Raw genomic sequence first — 27505 nt, forward strand, 5'->3', positions numbered from 1 at the left:
GTCACCGCAAGAGAATCCTGGTCCCAAAGGAGCCTTCTGGGGGACCGGTGCTGAGAGAGGTTGTGGGCATGGCCCGCTGGGGCTCTGCCCGACCCAGGGCTGAGAGATGCCACCTCCCAGCTCTGGGTCCCTGCAGGAAGTGTTGGCAAGCACAGGGCCGGTCCTCCAAAGGCCCAGGTGCAGGGAGCCCAGGCCAAGCAGCCTGTGGAAGAAGCCACTTGCCGTGCCACCCCGGGAACAGGACTGCAGGCCCCGGCCCTTCCCACCTCCTCCTCCTCCTCCTCCTCCTCCTCCCCCCGCCCCGCCCCCACAGGGCACAGGGCTCAGAGACACCTCAGACTCTTGCTACCCAAAGTGCAAAGGGCATCAGTTGCTCCTCCAACCCCCCCCCCGCCCAGCAGACCACGTTGTCCAGCCAGCCCCCGGGCCTCCCTGGGGTGCCCAGCACAAAAGTGCAGACACCCACGGGACCCTCAGTCTCAGTTTTCGGAGGTTTTTGCCACTCTAAGGACCCGCAGGCCAGCTGGGCCTTCGGGCAGGACAGAGAGCCCCGGAATCCGACGTGGAGAGCTGCGTGTACGTCCCCATCAGGAGGCGGTCCCCACCTCCGCGGCTCTCCCCTTGCGGGGAGCGGCAGCCCAGCCGGCAGCCGCAGGGCCTCAGGGAAGACACCAGGCTGGGCCCCCGCGGCACAGCGGGGGCACGTCCCCCGCACTCACGCGACTTAGGGACGGCTGCTGGAGACTGCTGCGGCCACCCTGCTGCCGGGTTTCTGGAGGGCTTCCTGGAAGCAGCATTCACACCAAGCCCTTGGAAGGCCCAGGCGACGGAGGAGCCGGTCAGGCAGGGGCCGAGGACGGTGAGAGGCCGGGCGGGAAGGAGCGTGTCAGGCAGGGGCAGAGGACGGTGACCGGCCGGGCGGGGAGGAGCCGGTCAGGCGGGGGCCCAGGACAGTGACGGGTCTGGCCGGGGAGGAGTGCGTCAGGCAGGGGCAGAGGAGACGGGGGCTGGGTAAGGGTTAGGGTGACAGTTAGGGCACAATTCACAATCCCAAAGACGTGGAAGCGACCCGAGTGCCCATCCATCCAGGAGTGCATCAATAAAATGTGGCGCGTGGACACCACGGAGTGCCATTCGGCTGTGAGGAGCAGCGGTGAGAGGGCGCCTCTCGTGTTCTCCTGGCCAGAGCTGGAACCCGTTGCAGTAAGCCAGGTATCCCAAGAATGGACACACGAGCACCACGTGAGCACGCTCACCAGCAAATTGGTACGAACGGATGGACGCCTAAGTGGACAGAGAGGAGTCACCTTCATCGGGTGGGTGTCGGGCGGGTGGGGGGAGGGGAGGGGCATACACATCCATTAGGCATGGGGTGGGTGCGCACCGACTGGGGGATGGGCGCACTTGAAGCTCTGACCCGAGGGGGGAGGCTTGGAGAGGGCAAGGCACCCGACCTTAACATTGGTACCCCCACAATACGCTGGAACAACATGAGAGGTATATGAATAAGAACACAGGGGGGGCCGGGCGCGGTGGCTCACGCCTGTAATCCTAGCTCTCTGGGAGGCCGAGGCGGGCGGATTGCTCCAGGTCAGGAGTTCGAAACCAGCCTGAGCAAGAGCGAGACCCCGTCTCTACTAAAAATAGAGAGAAATTAATTGGCCAACTAATATATATAGAAAAACACAGCCGGGCGTGGTGGTGCATGCCTGTAGTCCCAACTACTCGGGAGGCTGAGGCAGCAGGATTGCTTGAGCCCGGAGATTGAGGTTGCTGTGAGCTAGGCTGACGCCATGGCACTCACTCTAGCCTGGGCAGCAAAACGAGACTCTGTCTCAAAAAAAAAAAAAAAAGAACACAGGGGGGAGGGGGGCACGGGCAACACATGTCACCTGAATACTTGTACTCCCATCATCTGCTTGAAGAGAGAGAGAAAAGAAAATGCAATCCTAGAGGTAAGAGACACTTTTTAAAAATAATGAATCCGAAGAGAAAAGTAAAAGGAGGCCTGTGGAGCAGGTCTGGGTGTGACTCCGGATCCCCCAACATCAGGTGCCACCACCAAAGATTCCTGCGTGTAGCCCATAGAACCCCAAAAGCAACGGGACGAGTTCTGGTCACATACTCCCTCAAAATGACATCCTGGCCTTCTTCTGGAACTCCCTCCCCTCTCAGACTCTCAAGGTTTCCTCCAGCGTGTCGGTTCCCACAGAGCAGACCTTTGGTCTGAGACCTGACAGTCCAGATGCCACGCATGCTGCCGCGTGGCGGCGGTGTCGCGGCTTGGGACAAGAGGAGGCCCCACGGTGCGGGCTGGGGCGCCAGGCACCGCGGGCGGGCGCTGAGGGTGGGGGTGACCCCCACCCCGGGCCGCCGCCGCGCTCCCAGAAAGGGGACAGAACAAGAGGCAAAAAAAAAAAAAAAAAGCAGCAGCCTGTGGCACCCGGTATTCCCAGGCGGTCTCCCATCCAAGTACTAACCAGGCCCGACCCTGCTTAGCTTCCGAGACCAGACGAGATCGGGGGCGTTCAGGGTGGTGTGGCCCTAGACGGCGGCGGAGGGCGCCCCTGCCCCGCTCGAGAAGCCGAGCCTCTCTGGGCTTCCCCGCCGCCGCCTCCCGCCCCAGGCCCCGCGCCGGGCCGGGCCGTTTGAGTTCGCTGGCCGGGTCCCCCGGGCTCCCAGGGACGGGGGTGATGGGCGGGGCGGGGCGGGGCGGGGGGCTGTCTCTCTATACACACACACACACACTCACACTCACTCACACTCACACAAGATGCGCCTCCACGGCTGGACTCGCCAAGGTGGAGCCCTCCCAGCCCCCCTCGTCTCCTCGCCCGGCCTCCTTCACCTACCCGCTGCCCACCCCCAGCGCGTCGCTGCCTGCCGCTGACTGCGCACGCGTGGGACGCTCGCCCTTTGACCCCAGCCAGGGGCCGCCCTCCCCCACAACCCCTTTCAGCTGCGCCCCCCCCTCGCCCTGTGGGTGGGCTGCCGCCTATTCCCCCGGGCCAGGGCTGGGGCACAGCCAGTGTATGGGGCGTCTCTCTCTGGGGATGTGTCCCATGGGTGGGGTGGGGTGGCGTGGTTTGGGGGGCGCTGAAGAAATCAGTCCCCTCCATCTCCTACCTCTGGAAAACGCCCAAGCCCGTGGAGAACTGCCGGCACCGCTTCGTGGGGGCCGGGACCCTCCTCCGTGTCCTAGTCCAAGGGGCCTGGGCCTGGCCGGGGCTGCATTGGACCCCGACCACCCTGGCGTGTGGACTCGCTAAAAATCGGCCATTAGATATTGGATTCCAGCTTCCTGGAGGTCATTTCACTAATGAGTGCACCGGAAAGAGTTTCCTAATCCATCTGTGAGGGTGGCAACTGAAAGAGAATTTTAAAGCTGACAGAATAGGCGAGGGAAGGCATAGGAGATTTCCACACCCAGCAAGGAAGACTTTCCCGAAATGGAAGAAAGAAACGAGCAAACAGAGACACCGGTAGCCCGCCCGGAAAAGAGTCTGCCCCTGAGAGAAAGCACCCTGACCAGGTTCACCCGTGGGTGGGTGGCGAGCTAGCGGCATTCAGAAGAGCGAGGCCCGCAGTCTGTGCGGAAGACACCTGCGCTCGGGTGTGTGTGGCGGCGCGATTCACAAGCAGCTCTAGACGTTAAACCAAGGAGAAGCCAGGGAGTTCCCAACGCCCCAGGTGTCCTCAGCCCACGACTGGCTGCTGTGGGAATGCGAAGCCCGGCTCCTTGTCTCAGAGCGGGGTTCCCAGGAGGATCAGGCTGAAGCTGGGACTTGGCCTCAAAGTGTCCCCTCGCACGGCCACCCCCTTCCCCTTCCTGCTCCTCTACTCCTGGTGCCCCTCCATCCAGGGGCCAGACCTTAAAGAGTCACCGCAAGAGAATCCTGGTCCCAAAGGAGCCTTCTGGGGGACCGGTGCTGAGAGAGGTTGTGGGCATGGCCCGCTGGGGCTCTGCCCGACCCAGGGCTGAGAGATGCCACCTCCCAGCTCTGGGTCCCTGCAGGAAGTGTTGGCAAGCACAGGGCCGGTCCTCCAAAGGCCCAGGTGCAGGGAGCCCAGGCCAAGCAGCCTGTGGAAGAAGCCACTTGCCGTGCCACCCCGGGAACAGGACTGCAGGCCCCGGCCCTTCCCACCTCCTCCTCCTCCTGCTCCTCCTCCTCCCCCCCGGCCCCCCCCCACAGGGCACAGGGCTCAGAGACACCTCAGACTCTTGCTACCCAAAGTGCAAAGGGCATCAGTTGCTCCTCCAACCCCCCCGCCCAGCAGACCACGTTGTCCAGCCAGCCCCCGGGCCTCCCTGGGGTGCCCAGCACAAAAGTGCAGACACCCACCGGACCCTCAATCTCAGTTTTCGGATGTTTTTGCCACTCTAAGGACCCGCAGGCCAGCTGGGCCTTCGGGCAGGACAGAGAGCCCCGGAATCCGACGTGGAGAGCTGCGTGTACGTCCCCATCAGGAGGCAGTCCCCACCTCCGCGGCTCTCCCCTTGCGGGGAGCGGCAGCCCAGCCGGCAGCCGCAGGGCCTCAGGGAAGACACCAGGCTGGGCCCCCGCGGCACAGCGGGGGCACGTCCCCCGCACTCACGCGACTTAGGGACGGCTGCTGGAGACTGCTGCGGCCACCCTGCTGCCGGGTTTCTGGAGGGCTTCCTGGAAGCAGCATCCACACCAAGCCCTTGGAAGGCCCAGGCGACGGAGGAGCCGGTCAGGCAGGGGCAGAGGACGGTGACCGGCCGGGCGGGGAGGAGCCGGTCAGGCGGGGGCCCAGGACAGTGACGGGTCTGGCCGGGGAGGAGTGCGTCAGGCAGGGGCAGAGGAGACGGGGGCTGGGTAAGGGTTAGGGTGACAGTTAGGGCACAATTCACAATCCCAAAGACGTGGAAGCGACCCGAGTGCCCATCCATCCAGGAGTGCATCAATAAAATGTGGCGCGTGGACACCACGGAGTGCCATTCGGCTGTGAGGAGCAGCGGTGAGAGGGCGCCTCTCGTGTTCTCCTGGCCAGAGCTGGAACCCGTTGCAGTAAGCCAGGTATCCCAAGAATGGACACACGAGCACCACGTGAGCACGCTCACCAGCAAATTGGTACGAACGGATGGACGCCTAAGTGGACAGAGAGGAGTCACCTTCATCGGGTGGGTGTCGGGCGGGTGGGGGGAGGGGAGGGGCATACACATCCATTAGGCATGGGGTGGGTGCGCACCGACTGGGGGATGGGCGCACTTGAAGCTCTGACCCGAGGGGGGAGGCTTGGAGAGGGCAAGGCACCCGACCTTAACATTGGTACCCCCACAATACGCTGGAACAACATGAGAGGTATATGAATAAGAACACAGGGGGGGCTGGGCGCGGTGGCTCACGCCTGTAATCCTAGCTCTCTGGGAGGCCGAGGCGGGCGGATTGCTCCAGGTCAGGAGTTCGAAACCAGCCTGAGCAAGAGCGAGACCCCGTCTCTACTAAAAATAGAGAGAAATTAATTGGCCAACTAATATATATAGAAAAACACAGCCGGGCGTGGTGGTGCATGCCTGTAGTCCCAACTACTCGGGAGGCTGAGGCAGCAGGATTGCTTGAGCCCGGAGATTGAGGTTGCTGTGAGCTAGGCTGACGCCATGGCACTCACTCTAGCCTGGGCAGCAAAACGAGACTCTGTCTCAAAAAAAAAAAAAAAAGAACACAGGGGGGAGGGGGGCACGGGCAACACATGTCACCTGAATACTTGTACTCCCATCATCTGCTTGAAGAGAGAGAGAAAAGAAAATGCAATCCTAGAGGTAAGAGACACTTTTTAAAAATAATGAATCCGAAGAGAAAAGTAAAAGGAGGCCTGTGGAGCAGGTCTGGGTGTGACTCCGGATCCCCCAACATCAGGTGCCACCACCAAAGATTCCTGCGTGTAGCCCATAGAACCCCAAAAGCAACGGGACGAGTTCTGGTCACATACTCCCTCAAAATGACATCCTGGCCTTCTTCTGGAACTCCCTCCCCTCTCAGACTCTCAAGGTTTCCTCCAGCGTGTCGGTTCCCACAGAGCAGACCTTTGGTCTGAGACCTGACAGTCCAGATGCCACGCATGCTGCCGCGTGGCGGCGGTGTCGCGGCTTGGGACAAGAGGAGGCCCCACGGTGCGGGCTGGGGCGCCAGGCACCGCGGGCGGGCGCTGAGGGTGGGGGTGACCCCCACCCCGGGCCGCCGCCGCGCTCCCAGAAAGGGGACAGAACAAGAGGCAAAAAAAAAAAAAAAAAGCAGCAGCCTGTGGCACCCGGTATTCCCAGGCGGTCTCCCATCCAAGTACTAACCAGGCCCGACCCTGCTTAGCTTCCGAGACCAGACGAGATCGGGGGCGTTCAGGGTGGTGTGGCCCTAGACGGCGGCGGAGGGCGCCCCTGCCCCGCTCGAGAAGCCGAGCCTCTCTGGGCTTCCCCGCCGCCGCCTCCCGCCCCAGGCCCCGCGCCGGGCCGGGCCGGTTGAGTTCGCTGGCCGGGTCCCCCGGGCTCCCAGGGACGGGGGTGATGGGCGGGGCGGGGCGGGGCGGGGGGCTGTCTCTCTATACACACACACACACACTCACACTCACTCACACTCACACAAGATGCGCCTCCACGGCTGGACTCGCCAAGGTGGAGCCCTCCCAGCCCCCCTCGTCTCCTCGCCCGGCCTCCTTCACCTACCCGCTGCCCACCCCCAGCGCGTCGCTGCCTGCCGCTGACTGCGCACGCGCGGGACGCTCGCCCTTTGACCCCAGCCAGGGGCCGCCCTCCCCCACAACCCCTTTCAGCTGCGCCCCCCCCTCGCCCTGTGGGTGGGCTGCCGCCTATTCCCCCGGGCCAGGGCTGGGGCACAGCCAGTGTATGGGGCGTCTCTCTCTGGGGATGTGTCCCATGGGTGGGGTGGGGTGGCGTGGTTTGGGGGGCGCTGAAGAAATCAGTCCCCTCCATCTCCTACCTCTGGAAAACGCCCAAGCCCGTGGAGAACTGCCGGCACCGCTTCGTGGGGGCCGGGACCCTCCTCCGTGTCCTAGTCCAAGGGGCCTGGGCCTGGCCGGGGCTGCATTGGACCCCGACCACCCTGGCGTGTGGACTCGCTAAAAATCGGCCATTAGATATTGGATTCCAGCTTCCTGGAGGTCATTTCACTAATGAGTGCACCGGAAAGAGTTTCCTAATCCATCTGTGAGGGTGGCAACTGAAAGAGAATTTTAAAGCTGACAGAATAGGCGAGGGAAGGCATAGGAGATTTCCACACCCAGCAAGGAAGACTTTCCCGAAATGGAAGAAAGAAACGAGCAAACAGAGACACCGGTAGCCCGCCCGGAAAAGAGTCTGCCCCTGAGAGAAAGCACCCTGACCAGGTTCACCCGTGGGTGGGTGGCGAGCTAGCGGCATTCAGAAGAGCGAGGCCCGCAGTCTGTGCGGAAGACACCTGCGCTCGGGTGTGTGTGGCGGCGCGATTCACAAGCAGCTCTAGACGTTAAACCAAGGAGAAGCCAGGGAGTTCCCAACGCCCCAGGTGTCCTCAGCCCACGACTGGCTGCTGTGGGAATGCGAAGCCCGGCTCCTTGTCTCAGAGCGGGGTTCCCAGGAGGATCAGGCTGAAGCTGGGACTTGGCCTCAAAGTGTCCCCTCGCACGGCCACCCCCTTCCCCTTCCTGCTCCTCTACTCCTGGTGCCCCTCCATCCAGGGGCCAGACCTTAAAGAGTCACCGCAAGAGAATCCTGGTCCCAAAGGAGCCTTCTGGGGGACCGGTGCTGAGAGAGGTTGTGGGCATGGCCCGCTGGGGCTCTGCCCGACCCAGGGCTGAGAGATGCCACCTCCCAGCTCTGGGTCCCTGCAGGAAGTGTTGGCAAGCACAGGGCCGGTCCTCCAAAGGCCCAGGTGCAGGGAGCCCAGGCCAAGCAGCCTGTGGAAGAAGCCACTTGCCGTGCCACCCCGGGAACAGGACTGCAGGCCCCGGCCCTTCCCACCTCCTCCTCCTCCTGCTCCTCCTCCTCCCCCCCGGCCCCCCCCCACAGGGCACAGGGCTCAGAGACACCTCAGACTCTTGCTACCCAAAGTGCAAAGGGCATCAGTTGCTCCTCCAACCCCCCCGCCCAGCAGACCACGTTGTCCAGCCAGCCCCCGGGCCTCCCTGGGGTGCCCAGCACAAAAGTGCAGACACCCACCGGACCCTCAATCTCAGTTTTCGGAGGTTTTTGCCACTCTAAGGACCCGCAGGCCAGCTGGGCCTTCGGGCAGGACAGAGAGCCCCGGAATCCGACGTGGAGAGCTGCGTGTACGTCCCCATCAGGAGGCGGTCCCCACCTCCGCGGCTCTCCCCTTGCGGGGAGCGGCAGCCCAGCCGGCAGCCGCAGGGCCTCAGGGAAGACACCAGGCTGGGCCCCCGCGGCACAGCGGGGGCACGTCCCCCGCACTCACGCGACTTAGGGACGGCTGCTGGAGACTGCTGCGGCCACCCTGCTGCCGGGTTTCTGGAGGGCTTCCTGGAAGCAGCATCCACACCAAGCCCTTGGAAGGCCCAGGCGACGGAGGAGCCGGTCAGGCAGGGGCAGAGGACGGTGACCGGCCGGGCGGGGAGGAGCCGGTCAGGCGGGGGCCCAGGACAGTGACGGGTCTGGCCGGGGAGGAGTGCGTCAGGCAGGGGCAGAGGAGACGGGGGCTGGGTAAGGGTTAGGGTGACAGTTAGGGCACAATTCACAATCCCAAAGACGTGGAAGCGACCCGAGTGCCCATCCATCCAGGAGTGCATCAATAAAATGTGGCGCGTGGACACCACGGAGTGCCATTCGGCTGTGAGGAGCAGCGGTGAGAGGGCGCCTCTCGTGTTCTCCTGGCCAGAGCTGGAACCCGTTGCAGTAAGCCAGGTATCCCAAGAATGGACACACGAGCACCACGTGAGCACGCTCACCAGCAAATTGGTACGAACGGATGGACGCCTAAGTGGACAGAGAGGAGTCACCTTCATCGGGTGGGTGTCGGGCGGGTGGGGGGAGGGGAGGGGCATACACATCCATTAGGCATGGGGTGGGTGCGCACCGACTGGGGGATGGGCGCACTTGAAGCTCTGACCCGAGGGGGGAGGCTTGGAGAGGGCAAGGCACCCGACCTTAACATTGGTACCCCCACAATACGCTGGAACAACATGAGAGGTATATGAATAAGAACACAGGGGGGGCTGGGCGCGGTGGCTCACGCCTGTAATCCTAGCTCTCTGGGAGGCCGAGGCGGGCGGATTGCTCCAGGTCAGGAGTTCGAAACCAGCCTGAGCAAGAGCGAGACCCCGTCTCTACTAAAAATAGAGAGAAATTAATTGGCCAACTAATATATATAGAAAAACACAGCCGGGCGTGGTGGTGCATGCCTGTAGTCCCAACTACTCGGGAGGCTGAGGCAGCAGGATTGCTTGAGCCCGGAGATTGAGGTTGCTGTGAGCTAGGCTGACGCCATGGCACTCACTCTAGCCTGGGCAGCAAAACGAGACTCTGTCTCAAAAAAAAAAAAAAAAGAACACAGGGGGGAGGGGGGCACGGGCAACACATGTCACCTGAATACTTGTACTCCCATCATCTGCTTGAAGAGAGAGAGAAAAGAAAATGCAATCCTAGAGGTAAGAGACACTTTTTAAAAATAATGAATCCGAAGAGAAAAGTAAAAGGAGGCCTGTGGAGCAGGTCTGGGTGTGACTCCGGATCCCCCAACATCAGGTGCCACCACCAAAGATTCCTGCGTGTAGCCCATAGAACCCCAAAAGCAACGGGACGAGTTCTGGTCACATACTCCCTCAAAATGACATCCTGGCCTTCTTCTGGAACTCCCTCCCCTCTCAGACTCTCAAGGTTTCCTCCAGCGTGTCGGTTCCCACAGAGCAGACCTTTGGTCTGAGACCTGACAGTCCAGATGCCACGCATGCTGCCGCGTGGCGGCGGTGTCGCGGCTTGGGACAAGAGGAGGCCCCACGGTGCGGGCTGGGGCGCCAGGCACCGCGGGCGGGCGCTGAGGGTGGGGGTGACCCCCACCCCGGGCCGCCGCCGCGCTCCCAGAAAGGGGACAGAACAAGAGGCAAAAAAAAAAAAAAAAAGCAGCAGCCTGTGGCACCCGGTATTCCCAGGCGGTCTCCCATCCAAGTACTAACCAGGCCCGACCCTGCTTAGCTTCCGAGACCAGACGAGATCGGGGGCGTTCAGGGTGGTGTGGCCCTAGACGGCGGCGGAGGGCGCCCCTGCCCCGCTCGAGAAGCCGAGCCTCTCTGGGCTTCCCCGCCGCCGCCTCCCGCCCCAGGCCCCGCGCCGGGCCGGGCCGGTTGAGTTCGCTGGCCGGGTCCCCCGGGCTCCCAGGGACGGGGGTGATGGGCGGGGCGGGGCGGGGCGGGGGGCTGTCTCTCTATACACACACACACACACTCACACTCACTCACACTCACACAAGATGCGCCTCCACGGCTGGACTCGCCAAGGTGGAGCCCTCCCAGCCCCCCTCGTCTCCTCGCCCGGCCTCCTTCACCTACCCGCTGCCCACCCCCAGCGCGTCGCTGCCTGCCGCTGACTGCGCACGCGCGGGACGCTCGCCCTTTGACCCCAGCCAGGGGCCGCCCTCCCCCACAACCCCTTTCAGCTGCGCCCCCCCCTCGCCCTGTGGGTGGGCTGCCGCCTATTCCCCCGGGCCAGGGCTGGGGCACAGCCAGTGTATGGGGCGTCTCTCTCTGGGGATGTGTCCCATGGGTGGGGTGGGGTGGCGTGGTTTGGGGGGCGCTGAAGAAATCAGTCCCCTCCATCTCCTACCTCTGGAAAACGCCCAAGCCCGTGGAGAACTGCCGGCACCGCTTCGTGTGGGCCGGGACCCTCCTCCGTGTCCTAGTCCAAGGGGCCTGGGCCTGGCCGGGGCTGCATTGGACCCCGACCACCCTGGCGTGTGGACTCGCTAAAAATCGGCCATTAGATATTGGATTCCAGCTTCCTGGAGGTCATTTCACTAATGAGTGCACCGGAAAGAGTTTCCTAATCCATCTGTGAGGGTGGCAACTGAAAGAGAATTTTAAAGCTGACAGAATAGGCGAGGGAAGGCATAGGAGATTTCCACACCCAGCAAGGAAGACTTTCCCGAAATGGAAGAAAGAAACGAGCAAACAGAGACACCGGTAGCCCGCCCGGAAAAGAGTCTGCCCCTGAGAGAAAGCACCCTGACCAGGTTCACCCGTGGGTGGGTGGCGAGCTAGCGGCATTCAGAAGAGCGAGGCCCGCAGTCTGTGCGGAAGACACCTGCGCTCGGGTGTGTGTGGCGGCGCGATTCACAAGCAGCTCTAGACGTTAAACCAAGGAGAAGCCAGGGAGTTCCCAACGCCCCAGGTGTCCTCAGCCCACGACTGGCTGCTGTGGGAATGCGAAGCCCGGCTCCTTGTCTCAGAGCGGGGTTCCCAGGAGGATCAGGCTGAAGCTGGGACTTGGCCTCAAAGTGTCCCCTCGCACGGCCACCCCCTTCCCCTTCCTGCTCCTCTACTCCTGGTGCCCCTCCATCCAGGGGCCAGACCTTAAAGAGTCACCGCAAGAGAATCCTGGTCCCAAAGGAGCCTTCTGGGGGACCGGTGCTGAGAGAGGTTGTGGGCATGGCCCGCTGGGGCTCTGCCCGACCCAGGGCTGAGAGATGCCACCTCCCAGCTCTGGGTCCCTGCAGGAAGTGTTGGCAAGCACAGGGCCGGTCCTCCAAAGGCCCAGGTGCAGGGAGCCCAGGCCAAGCAGCCTGTGGAAGAAGCCACTTGCCGTGCCACCCCGGGAACAGGACTGCAGGCCCCGGCCCTTCCCACCTCCTCCTCCTCCTGCTCCTCCTCCTCCCCCCCGGCCCCCCCCCACAGGGCACAGGGCTCAGAGACACCTCAGACTCTTGCTACCCAAAGTGCAAAGGGCATCAGTTGCTCCTCCAACCCCCCCGCCCAGCAGACCACGTTGTCCAGCCAGCCCCCGGGCCTCCCTGGGGTGCCCAGCACAAAAGTGCAGACACCCACCGGACCCTCAATCTCAGTTTTCGGAGGTTTTTGCCACTCTAAGGACCCGCAGGCCAGCTGGGCCTTCGGGCAGGACAGAGAGCCCCGGAATCCGACGTGGAGAGCTGCGTGTACGTCCCCATCAGGAGGCGGTCCCCACCTCCGCGGCTCTCCCCTTGCGGGGAGCGGCAGCCCAGCCGGCAGCCGCAGGGCCTCAGGGAAGACACCAGGCTGGGCCCCCGCGGCACAGCGGGGGCACGTCCCCCGCACTCACGCGACTTAGGGACGGCTGCTGGAGACTGCTGCGGCCACCCTGCTGCCGGGTTTCTGGAGGGCTTCCTGGAAGCAGCATCCACACCAAGCCCTTGGAAGGCCCAGGCGACGGAGGAGCCGGTCAGGCAGGGGCCGAGGACGGTGAGAGGCCGGGCGGGAAGGAGCGTGTCAGGCAGGGGCAGAGGACGGTGACCGGCCGGGCGGGGAGGAGCCGGTCAGGCGGGGGCCCAGGACAGTGACGGGTCTGGCCGGGGAGGAGTGCGTCAGGCAGGGGCAGAGGAGACGGGCTGGGTAAGGGTTAGGGTGACAGTTAGGGCACAATTCACAATCCCAAAGACGTGGAAGCGACCCGAGTGCCCATCCATCCAGGAGTGCATCAATAAAATGTGGCGCGTGGACACCACGGAGTGCCATTCGGCTGTGAGGAGCAGCGGTGAGAGGGCGCCTCTCGTGTTCTCCTGGCCAGAGCTGGAACCCGTTCCAGTAAGCCAGGTATCCCAAGAATGGACACACGAGCACCACGTGAGCACGCTCACCAGCAAATTGGTACGAACGGATGGACGCCTAAGTGGACAGAGAGGAGTCACCTTCATCGGGTGGGTGTCGGGCGGGTGGGGGGAGGGGAGGGGCATACACATCCATTAGGCATGGGGTGGGTGCGCACCGACTGGGGGATGGGCGCACTTGAAGCTCTGACCCGAGGGGGGAGGCTTGGAGAGGGCAAGGCACCCGACCTTAACATTGGTACCCCCACAATACGCTGGAACAACATGAGAGGTATATGAATAAGAACACAGGGGGGGCCGGGCGCGGTGGCTCACGCCTGTAATCCTAGCTCTCTGGGAGGCCGAGGCGGGCGGATTGCTCCAGGTCAGGAGTTCGAAACCAGCCTGAGCAAGAGCGAGACCCCGTCTCTACTAAAAATAGAAAGAAATTAATTGGCCAACTAATATATATAGAAAAACACAGCCGGGCGTGGTGGTGCATGCCTGTAGTCCCAACTACTCGGGAGGCTGAGGCAGCAGGATTGCTTGAGCCTGGAGATTGAGGTTGCTGTGAGCTAGGCTGACGCCATGGCACTCACTCTAGCCTGGGCAGCAAAACGAGACTCTGTCTCAAAAAAAAAAAAAAAAAAAAGAACACAGGGGGGAGGGGGGCACGGGCAACACATGTCACCTGAATACTTGTACTCCCATCATCTGCTTGAAAAGAGAGAGAAAAAAAAATGCAATCCTAGAGGTAAGAGACACTTTTTAAAAATAATGAATCCGAAGAGAAAAGTAAAAGGAGGCCTGTGGAGCAGGTCTGGGTGTGACTCCGGATCCCCCAACATCAGGTGCCACCACCAAAGATTCCTGCGTGTAGCCCATAGAACCCCAAAAGCAACGGGACGAGTTCTGGTCACATACTCCCTCAAAATGACATCCTGGCCTTCTTCTGGAACTCCCTCCCCTCTCAGACTCTCAAGGTTTCCTCCAGCGTGTCGGTTCCCACAGAGCAGACCTTTGGTCTGAGACCTGACAGTCCAGATGCCACGCATGCTGCCGCGTGGCGGCGGTGTCGCGGCTTGGGACAAGAGGAGGCCCCACGGTGCGGGCTGGGGCGCCAGGCACCGCGGGCGGGCGCTGAGGGTGGGGGTGACCCCCACCCCGGGCCGCCGCCGCGCTCCCAGAAAGGGGACAGAACAAGAGGCAAAAAAAAAAAAAAAAAGCAGCAGCCTGTGGCACCCGGTATTCCCAGGCAGTCTCCCATCCAAGTACTAACCAGGCCCGACCCTGCTTAGCTTCCGAGACCAGACGAGATCGGGGGCGTTCAGGGTGGTGTGGCCCTAGACGGCGGCGGAGGGCGCCCCTGCCCCGCTCGAGAAGCCGAGCCTCTCTGGGCTTCCCCGCCGCCGCCTCCCGCCCCAGGCCCCGCGCCGGGCCGGGCCGGTTGAGTTCGCTGGCCGGGTCCCGCGGGCTCCCAGGGACGGGGGTGATGGGCGGGGCGGGGCGGGGCGGGGCGGGGTGGGGGGCTGTCTCTCTATACACACACACACACACTCACACTCACTCACACTCACACAAGATGCGCCTCCACGGCTGGACTCGCCAAGGTGGAGCCCTCCCAGCCCCCCTCGTCTCCTCGCCCGGCCTCCTTCACCTACCCGCTGCCCACCCCCAGCGCGTCGCTGCCTGCCGCTGACTGCGCACGCGCGGGACGCTCGCCCTTTGACCCCAGCCAGGGGCCGCCCTCCCCCACAACCCCTTTCAGCTGCGCCCCCCCCTCGCCCTGTGGGTGGGCTGCCGCCTATTCCCCCGGGCCAGGGCTGGGGCACAGCCAGTGTATGGGGCGTCTCTCTCTGGGGATGTGTCCCATGGGTGGGGTGGGGTGGCGTGGTTTGGGGGGCGCTGAAGAAATCAGTCCCCTCCATCTCCTACCTCTGGAAAACACCCAAGCCCGTGGAGAACTGCCGGCACCGCTTCGTGGGGGCCGGGACCCTCCTCCGTGTCCTAGTCCAAGGGGCCTGGGCCTGGCCGGGGCTGCATTGGACCCCGACCACCCTGGCGTGTGGACTCGCTAAAAATCGGCCATTAGATATTGGATTCCAGCTTCCTGGAGGTCATTTCACTAATGAGTGCACCGGAAAGAGTTTCCTAATCCATCTGTGAGGGTGGCAACTGAAAGAGAATTTTAAAGCTGACAGAATAGGCGAGGGAAGGCATAGGAGATTTCCACACCCAGCAAGGAAGACTTTCCCGAAATGGAAGAAAGAAACGAGCAAACAGAGACACCGGTAGCCCGCCCGGAAAAGAGTCTGCCCCTGAGAGAAAGCACCCTGACCAGGTTCACCCGTGGGTGGGTGGCGAGCTAGCGGCATTCAGAAGAGCGAGGCCCGCAGTCTGTGCGGAAGACACCTGCGCTCGGGTGTGTGTGGCGGCGCGATTCACAAGCAGCTCTAGACGTTAAACCAAGGAGAAGCCAGGGAGTTCCCAACGCCCCAGGTGTCCTCAGCCCACGACTGGCTGCTGTGGGAATGCGAAGCCCGGCTCCTTGTCTCAGAGCGGGGTTCCCAGGAGGATCAGGCTGAAGCTGGGACTTGGCCTCAAAGTGTCCCCTCGCACGGCCACCCCCTTCCCCTTCCTGCTCCTCTACTCCTGGTGCCCCTCCATCCAGGGGCCAGACCTTAAAGAGTCACCGCAAGAGAATCCTGGTCCCAAAGGAGCCTTCTGGGGGACCGGTGCTGAGAGAGGTTGTGGGCATGGCCCGCTGGGGCTCTGCCCGACCCAGGGCTGAGAGATGCCACCTCCCAGCTCTGGGTCCCTGCAGGAAGTGTTGGCAAGCACAGGGCCGGTCCTCCAAAGGCCCAGGTGCAGGGAGCCCAGGCCAAGCAGCCTGTGGAAGAAGCCACTTGCCGTGCCACCCCGGGAACAGGACTGCAGGCCCCGGCCCTTCCCACCTCCTCCTCCTCCTCCTCCTCCCCCCGCCCCGCCCCCACAGGGCACAGGGCTCAGAGACACCTCAGACTCTTGCTACCCAAAGTGCAAAGGGCATCAGTTGCTCCTCCAACCCCCCCCCCCGCCCAGCAGACCACGTTGTCCAGCCAGCCCCCGGGCCTCCCTGGGGTGCCCAGCACAAAAGTGCAGACACCCACGGGACCCTCAGTCTCAGTTTTCGGAGGTTTTTGCCACTCTAAGGACCCGCAGGCCAGCTGGGCCTTCGGGCAGGACAGAGAGCCCCGGAATCCGACGTGGAGAGCTGCGTGTACGTCCCCATCAGGAGGCGGTCCCCACCTCCGCGGCTCTCCCCTTGCGGGGAGCGGCAGCCCAGCCGGCAGCCGCAGGGCCTCAGGGAAGACACCAGGCTGGGCCCCCGCGGCACAGCGGGGGCACGTCCCCCGCACTCACGCGACTTAGGGACGGCTGCTGGAGACTGCTGCGGCCACCCTGCTGCCGGGTTTCTGGAGGGCTTCCTGGAAGCAGCATCCACACCAAGCCCTTGGAAGGCCCAGGCGACGGAGGAGCCGGTCAGGCAGGGGCCGAGGACGGTGAGAGGCCGGGCGGGAAGGAGCGTGTCAGGCAGGGGCAGAGGACGGTGACCGGCCGGGCGGGGAGGAGCCGGTCAGGCGGGGGCCCAGGACAGTGACGGGTCTGGCCGGGGAGGAGTGCGTCAGGCAGGGGCAGAGGAGACGGGGGCTGGGTAAGGGTTAGGGTGACAGTTAGGGCACAATTCACAATCCCAAAGACGTGGAAGCGACCCGAGTGCCCATCCATCCAGGAGTGCATCAATAAAATGTGGCGCGTGGACACCACGGAGTGCCATTCGGCTGTGAGGAGCAGCGGTGAGAGGGCGCCTCTCGTGTTCTCCTGGCCAGAGCTGGAACCCGTTGCAGTAAGCCAGGTATCCCAAGAATGGACACACGAGCACCACGTGAGCACGCTCACCAGCAAATTGGTACGAACGGATGGACGCCTAAGTGGACAGAGAGGAGTCACCTTCATCGGGTGGGTGTCGGGCGGGTGGGGGGAGGGGAGGGGCATACACATCCATTAGGCATGGGGTGGGTGCGCACCGACTGGGGGATGGGCGCACTTGAAGCTCTGACCCGAGGGGGGAGGCTTGGAGAGGGCAAGGCACCCGACCTTAACATTGGTACCCCCACAATACGCTGGAACAACATGAGAGGTATATGAATAAGAACACAGGGGGGGCTGGGCGCGGTGGCTCACGCCTGTAATCCTAGCTCTCTGGGAGGCCGAGGCGGGCGGATTGCTCCAGGTCAGGAGTTCGAAACCAGCCTGAGCAAGAGCGAGACCCCGTCTCTACTAAAAATAGAGAGAAATTAATTGGCCAACTAATATATATAGAAAAACACAGCCGGGCGTGGTGGTGCATGCCTGTAGTCCCAACTACTCGGGAGGCTGAGGCAGCAGGATTGCTTGAGCCCGGAGATTGAGGTTGCTGTGAGCTAGGCTGACGCCATGGCACTCACTCTAGCCTGGGCAGCAAAACGAGACTCTGTCTCAAAAAAAAAAAAAAAAGAACACAGGGGGGAGGGGGGCACGGGCAACACATGTCACCTGAATACTTGTACTCCCATCATCTGCTTGAAGAGAGAGAGAAAAGAAAATGCAATCCTAGAGGTAAGAGACACTTTTTAAAAATAATGAATCCGAAGAGAAAAGTAAAAGGAGGCCTGTGGAGCAGGTCTGGGTGTGACTCCGGATCCCCCAACATCAGGTGCCACCACCAAAGATTCCTGCGTGTAGCCCATAGAACCCCAAAAGCAACGGGACGAGTTCTGGTCACATACTCCCTCAAAATGACATCCTGGCCTTCTTCTGGAACTCCCTCCCCTCTCAGACTCTCAAGGTTTCCTCCAGCGTGTCGGTTCCCACAGAGCAGACCTTTGGTCTGAGACCTGACAGTCCAGATGCCACGCATGCTGCCGCGTGGCGGCGGTGTCGCGGCTTGGGACAAGAGGAGGCCCCACGGTGCGGGCTGGGGCGCCAGGCACCGCGGGCGGGCGCTGAGGGTGGGGGTGACCCCCACCCCGGGCCGCCGCCGCGCTCCCAGAAAGGGGACAGAACAAGAGGCAAAAAAAAAAAAAAAAAGCAGCAGCCTGTGGCACCCGGTATTCCCAGGCGGTCTCCCATCCAAGTACTAACCAGGCCCGACCCTGCTTAGCTTCGGAGACCAGACGAGATCGGGGGCGTTCAGGGTGGTGTGGCCCTAGACGGCGGCGGAGGGCGCCCCTGCCCCGCTCGAGAAGCCGAGCCTCTCTGGGCTTCCCCGCCGCCGCCTCCCGCCCCAGGCCCCGCGCCGGGCCGGGCCGGTTGAGTTCGCTGGCCGGGTCCCCCGGGCTCCCAGGGACGGGGGTGATGGGCGGGGCGGGGCGGGGCGGGGGGCTGTCTCTCTATACACACACACACACACTCACACTCACTCACACTCACACAAGATGCGCCTCCACGGCTGGACTCGCCAAGGTGGAGCCCTCCCAGCCCCCCTCGTCTCCTCGCCCGGCCTCCTTCACCTACCCGCTGCCCACCCCCAGCGCGTCGCTGCCTGCCGCTGACTGCGCACGCGCGGGACGCTCGCCCTTTGACCCCAGCCAGGGGCCGCCCTCCCCCACAACCCCTTTCAGCTGCGCCCCCCCCTCGCCCTGTGGGTGGGCTGCCGCCTATTCCCCCGGGCCAGGGCTGGGGCACAGCCAGTGTATGGGGCGTCTCTCTCTGGGGATGTGTCCCATGGGTGGGGTGGGGTGGCGTGGTTTGGGGGGCGCTGAAGAAATCAGTCCCCTCCATCTCCTACCTCTGGAAAACGCCCAAGCCCGTGGAGAACTGCCGGCACCGCTTCGTGGGGGCCGGGACCCTCCTCCGTGTCCTAGTCCAAGGGGCCTGGGCCTGGCCGGGGCTGCATTGGACCCCGACCACCCTGGCGTGTGGACTCGCTAAAAATCGGCCATTAGATATTGGATTCCAGCTTCCTGGAGGTCATTTCACTAATGAGTGCACCGGAAAGAGTTTCCTAATCCATCTGTGAGGGTGGCAACTGAAAGAGAATTTTAAAGCTGACAGAATAGGCGAGGGAAGGCATAGGAGATTTCCACACCCAGCAAGGAAGACTTTCCCGAAATGGAAGAAAGAAACGAGCAAACAGAGACACCGGTAGCCCGCCCGGAAAAGAGTCTGCCCCTGAGAGAAAGCACCCTGACCAGGTTCACCCGTGGGTGGGTGGCGAGCTAGCGGCATTCAGAAGAGCGAGGCCCGCAGTCTGTGCGGAAGACACCTGCGCTCGGGTGTGTGTGGCGGCGCGATTCACAAGCAGCTCTAGACGTTAAACCAAGGAGAAGCCAGGGAGTTCCCAACGCCCCAGGTGTCCTCAGCCCACGACTGGCTGCTGTGGGAATGCGAAGCCCGGCTCCTTGTCTCAGAGCGGGGTTCCCAGGAGGATCAGGCTGAAGCTGGGACTTGGCCTCAAAGTGTCCCCTCGCACGGCCACCCCCTTCCCCTTCCTGCTCCTCTACTCCTGGTGCCCCTCCATCCAGGGGCCAGACCTTAAAGAGTCACCGCAAGAGAATCCTGGTCCCAAAGGAGCCTTCTGGGGGACCGGTGCTGAGAGAGGTTGTGGGCATGGCCCGCTGGGGCTCTGCCCGACCCAGGGCTGAGAGATGCCACCTCCCAGCTCTGGGTCCCTGCAGGAAGTGTTGGCAAGCACAGGGCCGGTCCTCCAAAGGCCCAGGTGCAGGGAGCCCAGGCCAAGCAGCCTGTGGAAGAAGCCACTTGCCGTGCCACCCCGGGAACAGGACTGCAGGCCCCGGCCCTTCCCACCTCCTCCTCCTCCTGCTCCTCCTCCTCCCCCCCGGCCCCCCCCCACAGGGCACAGGGCTCAGAGACACCTCAGACTCTTGCTACCCAAAGTGCAAAGGGCATCAGTTGCTCCTCCAACCCCCCCGCCCAGCAGACCACGTTGTCCAGCCAGCCCCCGGGCCTCCCTGGGGTGCCCAGCACAAAAGTGCAGACACCCACCGGACCCTCAATCTCAGTTTTCGGAGGTTTTTGCCACTCTAAGGACCCGCAGGCCAGCTGGGCCTTCGGGCAGGACAGAGAGCCCCGGAATCCGACGTGGAGAGCTGCGTGTACGTCCCCATCAGGAGGCGGTCCCCACCTCCGCGGCTCTCCCCTTGCGGGGAGCGGCAGCCCAGCCGGCAGCCGCAGGGCCTCAGGGAAGACACCAGGCTGGGCCCCCGCGGCACAGCGGGGGCACGTCCCCCGCACTCACGCGACTTAGGGACGGCTGCTGGAGACTGCTGCGGCCACCCTGCTGCCGGGTTTCTGGAGGGCTTCCTGGAAGCAGCATCCACACCAAGCCCTTGGAAGGCCCAGGCGACGGAGGAGCCGGTCAGGCAGGGGCCGAGGACGGTGAGAGGCCGGGCGGGAAGGAGCGTGTCAGGCAGGGGCAGAGGACGGTGACCGGCCGGGCGGGGAGGAGCCGGTCAGGCGGGGGCCCAGGACAGTGACGGGTCTGGCCGGGGAGGAGTGCGTCAGGCAGGGGCAGAGGAGACGGGCTGGGTAAGGGTTAGGGTGACAGTTAGGGCACAATTCACAATCCCAAAGACGTGGAAGCGACCCGAGTGCCCATCCATCCAGGAGTGCATCAATAAAATGTGGCGCGTGGACACCACGGAGTGCCATTCGGCTGTGAGGAGCAGCGGTGAGAGGGCGCCTCTCGTGTTCTCCTGGCCAGAGCTGGAACCCGTTCCAGTAAGCCAGGTATCCCAAGAATGGACACACGAGCACCACGTGAGCACGCTCACCAGCAAATTGGTACGAACGGATGGACGCCTAAGTGGACAGAGAGGAGTCACCTTCATCGGGTGGGTGTCGGGCGGGTGGGGGGAGGGGAGGGGCATACACATCCATTAGGCATGGGGTGGGTGCGCACCGACTGGGGGATGGGCGCACTTGAAGCTCTGACCCGAGGGGGGAGGCTTGGAGAGGGCAAGGCACCCGACCTTAACATTGGTACCCCCACAATACGCTGGAACAACATGAGAGGTATATGAATAAGAACACAGGGGGGGCCGGGCGCGGTGGCTCACGCCTGTAATCCTAGCTCTCTGGGAGGCCGAGGCGGGCGGATTGCTCCAGGTCAGGAGTTCGAAACCAGCCTGAGCAAGAGCGAGACCCCGTCTCTACTAAAAATAGAAAGAAATTAATTGGCCAACTAATATATATAGAAAAACACAGCCGGGCGTGGTGGTGCATGCCTGTAGTCCCAACTACTCGGGAGGCTGAGGCAGCAGGATTGCTTGAGCCTGGAGATTGAGGTTGCTGTGAGCTAGGCTGACGCCATGGCACTCACTCTAGCCTGGGCAGCAAAACGAGACTCTGTCTCAAAAAAAAAAAAAAAAAAAAGAACACAGGGGGGAGGGGGGCACGGGCAACACATGTCACCTGAATACTTGTACTCCCATCATCTGCTTGAAAAGAGAGAGAAAAAAAAATGCAATCCTAGAGGTAAGAGACACTTTTTAAAAATAATGAATCCGAAGAGAAAAGTAAAAGGAGGCCTGTGGAGCAGGTCTGGGTGTGACTCCGGATCCCCCAACATCAGGTGCCACCACCAAAGATTCCTGCGTGTAGCCCATAGAACCCCAAAAGCAACGGGACGAGTTCTGGTCACATACTCCCTCAAAATGACATCCTGGCCTTCTTCTGGAACTCCCTCCCCTCTCAGACTCTCAAGGTTTCCTCCAGCGTGTCGGTTCCCACAGAGCAGACCTTTGGTCTGAGACCTGACAGTCCAGATGCCACGCATGCTGCCGCGTGGCGGCGGTGTCGCGGCTTGGGACAAGAGGAGGCCCCACGGTGCGGGCTGGGGCGCCAGGCACCGCGGGCGGGCGCTGAGGGTGGGGGTGACCCCCACCCCGGGCCGCCGCCGCGCTCCCAGAAAGGGGACAGAACAAGAGGCAAAAAAAAAAAAAAAAAGCAGCAGCCTGTGGCACCCGGTATTCCCAGGCAGTCTCCCATCCAAGTACTAACCAGGCCCGACCCTGCTTAGCTTCCGAGACCAGACGAGATCGGGGGCGTTCAGGGTGGTGTGGCCCTAGACGGCGGCGGAGGGCGCCCCTGCCCCGCTCGAGAAGCCGAGCCTCTCTGGGCTTCCCCGCCGCCGCCTCCCGCCCCAGGCCCCGCGCCGGGCCGGGCCGGTTGAGTTCGCTGGCCGGGTCCCGCGGGCTCCCAGGGACGGGGGTGATGGGCGGGGCGGGGCGGGGCGGGGCGGGGTGGGGGGCTGTCTCTCTATACACACACACACACACTCACACTCACTCACACTCACACAAGATGCGCCTCCACGGCTGGACTCGCCAAGGTGGAGCCCTCCCAGCCCCCCTCGTCTCCTCGCCCGGCCTCCTTCACCTACCCGCTGCCCACCCCCAGCGCGTCGCTGCCTGCCGCTGACTGCGCACGCGCGGGACGCTCGCCCTTTGACCCCAGCCAGGGGCCGCCCTCCCCCACAACCCCTTTCAGCTGCGCCCCCCCCTCGCCCTGTGGGTGGGCTGCCGCCTATTCCCCCGGGCCAGGGCTGGGGCACAGCCAGTGTATGGGGCGTCTCTCTCTGGGGATGTGTCCCATGGGTGGGGTGGGGTGGCGTGGTTTGGGGGGCGCTGAAGAAATCAGTCCCCTCCATCTCCTACCTCTGGAAAACACCCAAGCCCGTGGAGAACTGCCGGCACCGCTTCGTGGGGGCCGGGACCCTCCTCCGTGTCCTAGTCCAAGGGGCCTGGGCCTGGCCGGGGCTGCATTGGACCCCGACCACCCTGGCGTGTGGACTCGCTAAAAATCGGCCATTAGATATTGGATTCCAGCTTCCTGGAGGTCATTTCACTAATGAGTGCACCGGAAAGAGTTTCCTAATCCATCTGTGAGGGTGGCAACTGAAAGAGAATTTTAAAGCTGACAGAATAGGCGAGGGAAGGCATAGGAGATTTCCACACCCAGCAAGGAAGACTTTCCCGAAATGGAAGAAAGAAACGAGCAAACAGAGACACCGGTAGCCCGCCCGGAAAAGAGTCTGCCCCTGAGAGAAAGCACCCTGACCAGGTTCACCCGTGGGTGGGTGGCGAGCTAGCGGCATTCAGAAGAGCGAGGCCCGCAGTCTGTGCGGAAGACACCTGCGCTCGGGTGTGTGTGGCGGCGCGATTCACAAGCAGCTCTAGACGTTAAACCAAGGAGAAGCCAGGGAGTTCCCAACGCCCCAGGTGTCCTCAGCCCACGACTGGCTGCTGTGGGAATGCGAAGCCCGGCTCCTTGTCTCAGAGCGGGGTTCCCAGGAGGATCAGGCTGAAGCTGGGACTTGGCCTCAAAGTGTCCCCTCGCACGGCCACCCCCTTCCCCTTCCTGCTCCTCTACTCCTGGTGCCCCTCCATCCAGGGGCCAGACCTTAAAGAGTCACCGCAAGAGAATCCTGGTCCCAAAGGAGCCTTCTGGGGGACCGGTGCTGAGAGAGGTTGTGGGCATGGCCCGCTGGGGCTCTGCCCGACCCAGGGCTGAGAGATGCCACCTCCCAGCTCTGGGTCCCTGCAGGAAGTGTTGGCAAGCACAGGGCCGGTCCTCCAAAGGCCCAGGTGCAGGGAGCCCAGGCCAAGCAGCCTGTGGAAGAAGCCACTTGCCGTGCCACCCCGGGAACAGGACTGCAGGCCCCGGCCCTTCCCACCTCCTCCTCCTCCTCCTCCTCCCCCCGCCCCGCCCCCACAGGGCACAGGGCTCAGAGACACCTCAGACTCTTGCTACCCAAAGTGCAAAGGGCATCAGTTGCTCCTCCAACCCCCCCCCCCGCCCAGCAGACCACGTTGTCCAGCCAGCCCCCGGGCCTCCCTGGGGTGCCCAGCACAAAAGTGCAGACACCCACGGGACCCTCAGTCTCAGTTTTCGGAGGTTTTTGCCACTCTAAGGACCCGCAGGCCAGCTGGGCCTTCGGGCAGGACAGAGAGCCCCGGAATCCGACGTGGAGAGCTGCGTGTACGTCCCCATCAGGAGGCGGTCCCCACCTCCGCGGCTCTCCCCTTGCGGGGAGCGGCAGCCCAGCCGGCAGCCGCAGGGCCTCAGGGAAGACACCAGGCTGGGCCCCCGCGGCACAGCGGGGGCACGTCCCCCGCACTCACGCGACTTAGGGACGGCTGCTGGAGACTGCTGCGGCCACCCTGCTGCCGGGTTTCTGGAGGGCTTCCTGGAAGCAGCATCCACACCAAGCCCTTGGAAGGCCCAGGCGACGGAGGAGCCGGTCAGGCAGGGGCCGAGGACGGTGAGAGGCCGGGCGGGAAGGAGCGTGTCAGGCAGGGGCAGAGGACGGTGACCGGCCGGGCGGGGAGGAGCCGGTCAGGCGGGGGCCCAGGACAGTGACGGGTCTGGCCGGGGAGGAGTGCGTCAGGCAGGGGCAGAGGAGACGGGGGCTGGGTAAGGGTTAGGGTGACAGTTAGGGCACAATTCACAATCCCAAAGACGTGGAAGCGACCCGAGTGCCCATCCATCCAGGAGTGCATCAATAAAATGTGGCGCGTGGACACCACGGAGTGCCATTCGGCTGTGAGGAGCAGCGGTGAGAGGGCGCCTCTCGTGTTCTCCTGGCCAGAGCTGGAACCCGTTGCAGTAAGCCAGGTATCCCAAGAATGGACACACGAGCACCACGTGAGCACGCTCACCAGCAAATTGGTACGAACGGATGGACGCCTAAGTGGACAGAGAGGAGTCACCTTCATCGGGTGGGTGTCGGGCGGGTGGGGGGAGGGGAGGGGCATACACATCCATTAGGCATGGGGTGGGTGCGCACCGACTGGGGGATGGGCGCACTTGAAGCTCTGACCCGAGGGGGGAGGCTTGGAGAGGGCAAGGCACCCGACCTTAACATTGGTACCCCCACAATACGCTGGAACAACATGAGAGGTATATGAATAAGAACACAGGGGGGGCTGGGGGCGGTGGCTCACGCCTGTAATCCTAGCTCTCTGGGAGGCCGAGGCGGGCGGATTGCTCCAGGTCAGGAGTTCGAAACCAGCCTGAGCAAGAGCGAGACCCCGTCTCTACTAAAAATAGAGAGAAATTAATTGGCCAACTAATATATATAGAAAAACACAGCCGGGCGTGGTGGTGCATGCCTGTAGTCCCAACTACTCGGGAGGCTGAGGCAGCAGGATTGCTTGAGCCCGGAGATTGAGGTTGCTGTGAGCTAGGCTGACGCCATGGCACTCACTCTAGCCTGGGCAGCAAAACGAGACTCTGTCTCAAAAAAAAAAAAAAAAGAACACAGGGGGGAGGGGGGCACGGGCAACACATGTCACCTGAATACTTGTACTCCCATCATCTGCTTGAAGAGAGAGAGAAAAGAAAATGCAATCCTAGAGGTAAGAGACACTTTTTAAAAATAATGAATCCGAAGAGAAAAGTAAAAGGAGGCCTGTGGAGCAGGTCTGGGTGTGACTCCGGATCCCCCAACATCAGGTGCCACCACCAAAGATTCCTGCGTGTAGCCCATAGAACCCCAAAAGCAACGGGACGAGTTCTGGTCACATACTCCCTCAAAATGACATCCTGGCCTTCTTCTGGAACTCCCTCCCCTCTCAGACTCTCAAGGTTTCCTCCAGCGTGTCGGTTCCCACAGAGCAGACCTTTGGTCTGAGACCTGACAGTCCAGATGCCACGCATGCTGCCGCGTGGCGGCGGTGTCGCGGCTTGGGACAAGAGGAGGCCCCACGGTGCGGGCTGGGGCGCCAGGCACCGCGGGCGGGCGCTGAGGGTGGGGGTGACCCCCACCCCGGGCCGCCGCCGCGCTCCCAGAAAGGGGACAGAACAAGAGGCAAAAAAAAAAAAAAAAAGCAGCAGCCTGTGGCACCCGGTATTCCCAGGCGGTCTCCCATCCAAGTACTAACCAGGACCGACCCTGCTTAGCTTCCGAGACCAGACGAGATCGGGGGCGTTCAGGGTGGTGTGGCCCTAGACGGCGGCGGAGGGCGCCCCTGCCCCGCTCGAGAAGCCGAGCCTCTCTGGGCTTCCCCGCCGCCGCCTCCCGCCCCAGGCCCCGCGCCGGGCCGGGCCGTTTGAGTTCGCTGGCCGGGTCCCCCGGGCTCCCAGGGACGGGGGTGATGGGCGGGGCGGGGCGGGGCGGGGGGCTGTCTCTCTATACACACACACACACACTCACACTCACTCACACTCACACAAGATGCGCCTCCACGGCTGGACTCGCCAAGGTGGAGCCCTCCCAGCCCCCCTCGTCTCCTCGCCCGGCCTCCTTCACCTACCCGCTGCCCACCCCCAGCGCGTCGCTGCCTGCCGCTGACTGCGCACGCGCGGGACGCTCGCCCTTTGACCCCAGCCAGGGGCCGCCCTCCCCCACAACCCCTTTCAGCTGCGCCCCCCCCTCGCCCTGTGGGTGGGCTGCCGCCTATTCCCCCGGGCCAGGGCTGGGGCACAGCCAGTGTATGGGGCGTCTCTCTCTGGGGATGTGTCCCATGGGTGGGGTGGGGTGGCGTGGTTTGGGGGGCGCTGAAGAAATCAGTCCCCTCCATCTCCTACCTCTGGAAAACGCCCAAGCCCGTGGAGAACTGCCGGCACCGCTTCGTGGGGGCCGGGACCCTCCTCCGTGTCCTAGTCCAAGGGGCCTGGGCCTGGCCGGGGCTGCATTGGACCCCGACCACCCTGGCGTGTGGACTCGCTAAAAATCGGCCATTAGATATTGGATTCCAGCTTCCTGGAGGTCATTTCACTAATGAGTGCACCGGAAAGAGTTTCCTAATCCATCTGTGAGGGTGGCAACTGAAAGAGAATTTTAAAGCTGACAGAATAGGCGAGGGAAGGCATAGGAGATTTCCACACCCAGCAAGGAAGACTTTCCCGAAATGGAAGAAAGAAACGAGCAAACAGAGACACCGGTAGCCCGCCCGGAAAAGAGTCTGCCCCTGAGAGAAAGCACCCTGACCAGGTTCACCCGTGGGTGGGTGGCGAGCTAGCGGCATTCAGAAGAGCGAGGCCCGCAGTCTGTGCGGAAGACACCTGCGCTCGGGTGTGTGTGGCGGCGCGATTCACAAGCAGCTCTAGACGTTAAACCAAGGAGAAGCCAGGGAGTTCCCAACGCCCCAGGTGTCCTCAGCCCACGACTGGCTGCTGTGGGAATGCGAAGCCCGGCTCCTTGTCTCAGAGCGGGGTTCCCAGGAGGATCAGGCTGAAGCTGGGACTTGGCCTCAAAGTGTCCCCTCGCACGGCCACCCCCTTCCCCTTCCTGCTCCTCTACTCCTGGTGCCCCTCCATCCAGGGGCCAGACCTTAAAGAGTCACCGCAAGAGAATCCTGGTCCCAAAGGAGCCTTCTGGGGGACCGGTGCTGAGAGAGGTTGTGGGCATGGCCCGCTGGGGCTCTGCCCGACCCAGGGCTGAGAGATGCCACCTCCCAGCTCTGGGTCCCTGCAGGAAGTGTTGGCAAGCACAGGGCCGGTCCTCCAAAGGCCCAGGTGCAGGGAGCCCAGGCCAAGCAGCCTGTGGAAGAAGCCACTTGCCGTGCCACCCCGGGAACAGGACTGCAGGCCCCGGCCCTTCCCACCTCCTCCTCCTCCTGCTCCTCCTCCTCCCCCCGCCCCGCCCCCACAGGGCACAGGGCTCAGAGACACCTCAGACTCTTGCTACCCAAAGTGCAAAGGGCATCAGTTGCTCCTCCAACCCCCCCCCCCCGCCCAGCAGACCACGTTGTCCAGCCAGCCCCCGGGCCTCCCTGGGG

The 27505-nt window shown here is 63.0% G+C and overlaps 3 non-coding genes and 4 pseudogenes across 3 annotated transcripts; all 7 read right to left on the reverse strand.

Moving 5' to 3' along the window:
• Window positions 1-2431: 2431 nt before the first annotated feature.
• On the reverse strand, window positions 2432-2550 carry LOC142866456 (5S ribosomal RNA). Its single transcript, XR_012916437.1, has one exon. It is a non-coding gene; the product is annotated as a 5S ribosomal RNA (ribosomal RNA).
• A 3711-nt stretch (window positions 2551-6261) lies between these two features.
• LOC142866457 (5S ribosomal RNA) lies at window positions 6262-6380 on the reverse strand. Its single transcript, XR_012916438.1, has one exon. It is a non-coding gene; the product is annotated as a 5S ribosomal RNA (ribosomal RNA).
• Window positions 6381-10091: 3711 nt separating this feature from the next.
• On the reverse strand, window positions 10092-10210 carry LOC142866458 (5S ribosomal RNA). The gene has a single exon (XR_012916439.1). It is a non-coding gene; the product is annotated as a 5S ribosomal RNA (ribosomal RNA).
• Window positions 10211-13970: 3760 nt separating this feature from the next.
• Window positions 13971-14089, reverse strand: LOC142866522 (uncharacterized; annotated as a pseudogene).
• A 3765-nt stretch (window positions 14090-17854) lies between these two features.
• Window positions 17855-17973, reverse strand: LOC142866531 (uncharacterized; annotated as a pseudogene).
• A 3760-nt stretch (window positions 17974-21733) lies between these two features.
• On the reverse strand, window positions 21734-21852 carry LOC142866523 (uncharacterized; annotated as a pseudogene).
• A 3765-nt stretch (window positions 21853-25617) lies between these two features.
• On the reverse strand, window positions 25618-25736 carry LOC142866524 (uncharacterized; annotated as a pseudogene).
• Window positions 25737-27505: the final 1769 nt, after the last annotated feature.

Source organism: Microcebus murinus, unplaced genomic scaffold (assembly GCF_040939455.1).
Source record: "Microcebus murinus isolate Inina unplaced genomic scaffold, M.murinus_Inina_mat1.0 scaf006_hap2_Mmur4.0, whole genome shotgun sequence".
Classification (NCBI taxonomy): Eukaryota; Metazoa; Chordata; class Mammalia; order Primates; family Cheirogaleidae; genus Microcebus; species Microcebus murinus.